Genomic DNA, 6,865 nt, shown 5'->3' with positions numbered 1-6,865 from the left:
TCTGTTATTATATTAATAATAATTGGTTTCATGAATAAATAATCGTGAACAGTAATGATTGTAATAGTAATTATTATTGTCTGTCATGATAATTAATGATTGATATCTGGAAAATTGATTTGTTGTTCCAGCACTTCAATATTCATTACAACAACTCGCAATTTACGCATTGCTCTCTAATCAGTGAATTTATCATGATTTAATGTGTCGGAATTGAACTTTGAGAAAAATAGTTGGTGATGTCTGGTTTTAGGGATAATTCCAGGGAATTCCGGGGATTCAATGGAACTTTTGGTGGACTGGTTCGTTATTTTGATTGAAAATTCCTTTCACTGTGCGATTTTTATTTATTTGATTAGTTTAGTATCGAGTCCTTGATTAATTATTTGTAACCTTCAACATTGTCACTGATTACTCATGATTTATCTCTGGAGTATTTCACTTTCAAGCAGTTTCATTTAATATCTCGAGTATCCAATAACCATTAAATATCCGAGATATTCCAGAAATGCTCCTCATTCCTAGGAATTCCCGTAAAATCCGAGTGGTTTTTCTCGAAGATATCGATAAACTCAGATAAATTATTAAATCCAATCAAGAATTTTCCATTTATTGATTTATTCAATTCCTATGAAGTGCAATTGAATGATTGATTTCGCATAAATGAGATTTATTTAATTAATTTCAGAAAATATTCAAAAGCATTCATGTAAAACTCCGAGGGATTAATACGTAATAATAATTTGGTATTAATTTCGGGAAAAATTGGCGCAAGAGAAAATTTCTGAAGAAATTGTCGTGAATAAAACACGTCTGCATGACGTGACGCATAAATCCAAAAACGAGGACAATAAATAACGACAATGAAAATATCTCCATGATTGCATTCCATAAATTAATCAAAAGACATCCAGACACTTGCACCTGGAAATAATTACAGGTCGTGTTATCGTTATCAAGATAACCCAGTAGTTAATCACTTGATTTTTATATCTCAAAGTGGATGTACATGGTGAATATTGTACCACAATGTTTCTCATTCTTTCTCTTTAATTTTCTTTCTTCTTTTTTTGGTGTAATAACTCCTGTCACGCAGGAACTGCGGATGGTTTATTATCGCGTGGAAGGGAGTACACAAACTACCTGTTATTCCCATTTTTATTTCACACAATCGTTGATAACGGACGAACAAACACAAACCGAATAGAGTAAATACGGGTTGAGGATCAATATCGTTGGTGCAATTTTTTCCATTTTCACGGTGTTTTTTTAACGAATATTTCAACATTTGTTACACTGAAAAATCACAAACCAGAGGGAATTGACTGGAGAAGAAAATAGAGGGCATGTGCTGTTTATGATTGCGGAAAAGCTTTGAGGGAAGAGAAGTAACTTTTCAGGGGATGAAAAACGTTTCTGGTGTGGAATTTCTTTATCATTTTTTATTCATCAGACAAAAAGTGTAAGGGTGTGGAAGTTTTTTACCTTTGAATCGCCCAGTGATAGAAGTTACAAAGAGTCAGGGCTTTTGTTTATGCCTCTGGCCGGTCTCTCTCAGTCTCTTTAACTCAGTTTGTGTGTTTTGTTGGAATGATTTTCCAGATTTTTGGAATTTATGAACAAAATGTCAAAATGTCAGGCGCAGCAGAGCGGAGGAATTTCGTATGTGAAATATCAGTGATTAGATAAAAGCGAAAGGTAATCACTATAATTGAATTTCGCTTTTCCGTGTGGAACTTGAAGTCATTCTGCAGCTACTAAATTTTTATTCGGGTTTGAGGCAATACTTTTTTTTAAACGATTTATTTAATTGTGAGAAATTCGACTGATTTCCAATTAATTATAGTCTTTAAAATTTTTAAATTTTAAATCTCCCCCCAAATTTCCCTTGATTTTTCCTTTGATTTTTTAACTTCAAATAAAATGCAAAGTAATTTATCGGCAAAGAAACTCATTACCAGAATTTTCAGAAAAATATTAAAATGAGAGAATTTTTACTGAAAAATTTCAATGTAAAAAATCCACTCAAGTGTAGAGTCAATAAATAATACACCCGACAAATAATTTATTAATCCCCAATTAAAATTCATTTTCGCAAGTTATCCTTCACCGTTGGCGAGCGCCATTACACGAAAACCCTATAATTTCTCTGTGCCCCCCACATTGACTGGTGCACATTCACTCCCCAACGAATCGCAGTATGTGGCTGTGATCACAAGTACCAGTTGCAATTGTGAGCGGTACTCACGTTGTAAGAACTTGCCCCGAGGGCCCTCGACTATCGAGGTAATATACTTGGGGCCCCATTCGACGGAGAGGCATGTGTGCTGATGTATTCCAACAAAACGCAGCCTCGGAAATATTTTCTCCCACTTTTCCTACACCGTTCTACTCCAACGTACCACCAATAGTATCCATATCCATCGTTGCATTGACAATTCATTACATTTCCACTCTAATACCACAAAATAAATGCCATCGGAGGTCAACCAGCATGAATTAAACCTTGTGGGTCAACCGACATGAATTTCCCTGCAGTTCGACTCGAAATTCTCTCCAAAATAGTGAAAGGAAGGGAATAAAAATATCTGTCTCATCGAAAGCTCTGAAAACAATTTATGACCCTCATAAACCTCTAAATCCTCAACGATAACTCACGCCAAATCCATCAACCCAACGATGTCTCTGTTTTTCACTCAAATACCGAAGTAAATATCGTCAGAGGTCAACCAGCATGAATGAAATCTTGTAGGTCAAATCGTGTCGGTCAGCCGACATCAATTCCCCCACAACTCAACCCAAAATTCATCAACCCACGGCCACACGTGTTTTCCATAAAAATCCCCCAAAGTAAACATCACCGAAGGTCACCCAGTCCGAACGAAATCCCGTAGGTCAACCAACATGAATCCCACCGCAACTCGACCCAAAATCCTCCCCAAAATAGTAAAAAAAAAAAAGTGAATAAAAATGTGTGTCGCACCAAAAGCTCTGAAAACGATTTATGACCTTCATAAACCTCCAAACCCTCGACGATAATTCACTGAAAAAGCATCTCTCCTTATTTTCTCGGAAAGAACAATGCACAAACCTCAGTCCCTTTAGCACTGGGCAACACCAACTCTGAGGATTGCAAATACGTGTCCTGGTGAGGTTGAGAGAGGAGTGGGAGGACACAGTAGTGGTTATCATCGCACGCGAATCCCTCGCGACTACGTGCCCTCTTTCCTGTGATTCCCATCGGTAGGTGAGGGCGTCCCATCACATGCACATATACACACGTATTTCTTGGAAACAGATAGACATGTAGTGCAATATAGGAACAACTGGTGCGTTTAACATGCACCCTTTGTCCTTTGTGCGTCACTTGCAAGAGCATACGCAACCCTCGTTCGTGCTGTTTCAGTAACTCCCTTACCTCTGGCTTACACCATTGCCCTGCACCAATGTGTACAGGAGTGCCAAATCCACGGTTAGACTGGCGACGTCTGCTGGGAGGGGGTGGAAACTCCATTCCCAGGCGGGTCAATTAGCATTCAATGCATAATTTTCCGTGTTAATTGTGCGACGAACAACCGCATAATTAATTCGATATATTCCAGGAAGTGTGTGTGTGCTGGGATATTATAGTGATATGCAATGAAACTGACGGGATTATCTGGAGGTTCGGGGTATGTCGGTAATGATGAGCATTACGTAAGATGGATCATTTTTTTTTATTTGTGTCAATGCCCTCGGGGATATAAATGCGAGAATTTGGAGTTTTTCACTATTGCAGGGCGATAGACATTTTTCTGTTGTTAATGTTGTATATTAATTATAATGTTTATTGACTGTTCATGAATTATTGATTTTCAGCGGAATGTGTTTGAGAGGTGCGTAATTATGGCAAATAATTTACTAATTGAAAGCAGTTTTCAATTTAATTTGATTCGCTAATTATGAAGTACACTTTCAGTCCTTGAATGGCCCCTTCGGCTCGATTAGTAATTCACAGGCTCGGCAAAAAGTGCTTTTCGTCACTATAACAATATATTCAATATATCCTTCATGTATGTTCTTTCATTTCACAATAAAAGCGAATAAAAAATACATCGAGTTCACTGAATGGAATGTCATTTGTTTAAAATTTACTTTTGAACGATATATTTTTTAATCATATACGTATTATAATTTTTTTAAACCTGAAAAAGAGTGTCGCTGTTCGTTTCATCGGCATTCGAAAAAAAAGTGAAATTTTTCGATTGAAGTTTAAAAAAGTACTTTCTGCCGGCTGCAATTACCCAGGTTGTCTTCTTAAAAGTACTTTTTTCTCACTTGTATTGTAATGTACTATTCATTCATGATTTCATTGAGTGGAAGAAAACTCGAAAGCTCGTCCTCTGGCTTGTCTTTATAGCATTGAGGGACAGAAGAGGGAGAAATAAAAGAGAGAGGAGACATCGGCGCGTGATTGGCTGAATGAGTAGTGTGGTGTAGTGTGGTGGGGGTACTGCGAGAGACGCTTGAGCGTCGACTGTTTCGGAGGCCGACAGTTGCGACGTGACTGCCGCGCGCGCTCTATCGTTTGTTGTGCGTCGAAAACGCGTACGCGATTTCGCGATCTATTAAGTTAATTCTATAAAATACCGACAAAAATCCGAGTGTAAGAACAGCCGGTGTGTACTCACACACAGAACGTGAGAATTTGAGTTGAAAGTGTTGTTCACGATGGATGAAGAAGTGTGAATTGTTTACGATCTCGTCGGAGTTGTTTGGAGTTTCCACGAGAATTCAGTGCCCATGGATGCAGTAGTGTACACTCGTTTGAGGATCTAAACCAGTTTTACCCCATCCTCGTGGATTATTCTGTGTTCAGCCTTCCCCTGATAGTGAAAAATATATAGTTTAAAATCAACAAAGTTTTACAACTTGTAACGCTTGAGTGCCGATGTTGGCGCGACGAGGTGCGCCGAGGCGTTTCTTCGGAAACTGTCGCGTGGTGGCACTGGTGAACGCTCAAGGGTGATCGACCTCATTTTTTTTCGTTGATATTCTTCTTATCGAGGAGCAACAGACACCAATCGGTGAGTGATTAATTACCTCCAAAATAATGTCCATGCAAAAACTATATCCGCACTTTCGCGAAAATAACAAAGGAAAACGATTGAGAGAGTGGCCGGTAAATTGGCGATGTTTGTGCGATTTCATTTTCATTTCGTAATTAGCCCTTGTGTTATTCTTTTTCTCGGTCTGGTCTGATATTTTTTATGATACGCTCCGAGTATTTTAGTGTCGACTCGAGCTGAGGAAAACGACGAAACCCCCGGGAGTTTGTGAGGGGCATTATTATTTGGTTATTCCCACGCGTGAACCACAGCATTTGGCCTTTTATGGGTTCAAGGACTGGTGAATTTATTGGGCATTTTGAATGATTATTCTTCTGGAGGAATAGTTGGTTATTCTTCTTGGTTTAATTTGCTTCTTCTTCATTGGCAGTTGGCCGTCTGGATGAGTGGACTGTAGTATTTTTTTGGCGTTAAAACCGGTTTCTTGTGTTGGGTGTTGTAAAGGGGAGCCCCTTCCAACGTAATATAAGGTGGTATAGTTGAGGTGGTTTTCTGCTGCTGTTCTGCTGCTGTGGTGGCCCTGATGGTTGTGCACTAGGGTGGGGGCTCTTTCTTGTTTGTCCCCACCAACCTGGCACTTCTCTTCTCGCCAGGACAACTTTTTAAATGCGTTATCGGCCATTGCAATAATGACATTCTTATTTCATCGGGGAAGTTGGAATAATGAAGTGGAAGTGTGGGCGCCTTGTTTTTGTGGAAAAATATTCGTAAACTTAGAGGACTTTTTTATCGTTTGGCACTAGTTTTTTTTCTTAAATTGCTCTTTCTTGCTTGAGATGCCCAAGAGAAATAATTCGTTTTATGGTTGAATTGGATTTCTCTTTTTTTGTTTCGATTGAGTCATGTTTTTTTACGTTCCTCAGTAACGAAATCATTTCATTTAATAAAATTTCGGAATAATTATTTTAATGATGCGAATTGTCATTGAATACTGCTCTTATCAGTTTGAAATGAAGATCTCTAACTCCCAAAGTTGTTTTGAAATTCAATCCATATATATTCCAAAAATAGGGGTTGGAATGGCTCCAAACGAAAATCCTCGGATGTTAGTGAATGAATAAATATTTATTAAAGTTGGATGAAATCGTCCTCGGTTTTTCCTTGAATAGAAATGAATCTACTTTATATTTTAGATATTCCCGAGGCACTCGGGATGGAATAAAAAAATATAACGTGCTATTTACGATAGTACATTCAATATACATATATATATTTTTTTTTTCTCTTGGGAGTGGTGCACCTGACCATGACAGCTGCACCTAAGGTAAATGCAACTGGGGTGGTTAATTTTGAATTGAAATAGGAGCAACGAGTATGAGGGGACAGCATGTACGTGTCCATTATGGTACGATCAGTGTGTATTAGATTGCGGGTTAAGTACTGTACCGAGCAGTTGGGTACAGGAGGAAACTAAAGGTAATTTGATATGTATAGAGCTGGTTAGTTTTCCCCTAGTTCTATGAAAATTGGCGGCATCATTTTGTGGGGAAAAAAATGATTCTCAGGTTTTCACCGGATGCATGAATGCCCCCGAGTGATTGACCCAAAATCTACAATTCGATATTTCAAAATGAAAATAAATCATTTTCAACTTTCCGGGAAATTATAACCGATAATTTTTCGTTTCAATCGCGATCCTCACTATTTTCTCCAATTTTTTGAGGACAATGAATTAATTATTTGGGTCTTGGATTCTTTTAGTATTTATTGAATGATAATGTGGTATATACCATATCGGGTTATGAATGAATTGTATG

At 38.0% G+C, this 6,865-nt stretch overlaps 1 protein-coding gene across 2 annotated transcripts in view; it reads left to right on the top strand.

The window, feature by feature from the left end:
- The first annotated feature begins 4,547 nt into the window (after window positions 1-4,547).
- LOC105269712 (semaphorin-1A) overlaps window positions 4,548-6,865 on the top strand; it is a 163,122-nt gene continuing 160,804 nt past the window's right edge. For both annotated transcript variants that reach the window (XM_011310177.1, XM_011310176.1), the window contains exon 1: window positions 4,548-5,066. The gene's annotated coding sequence lies outside the window, so the exon portion shown is untranslated. The remainder of the gene's footprint in view (window positions 5,067-6,865) is intronic.

The sequence above is a fragment of the Fopius arisanus genome, unplaced genomic scaffold (genome assembly GCF_000806365.1).
Source record: "Fopius arisanus strain USDA-PBARC FA_bdor unplaced genomic scaffold, ASM80636v1 scaffold00074, whole genome shotgun sequence".
In the NCBI taxonomy this organism is placed as follows: domain Eukaryota; kingdom Metazoa; phylum Arthropoda; class Insecta; order Hymenoptera; family Braconidae; genus Fopius; species Fopius arisanus.
Note: the sequence above shows the minus strand (reverse complement) of the source record. Positions and strands in the feature narration are given on the sequence as shown.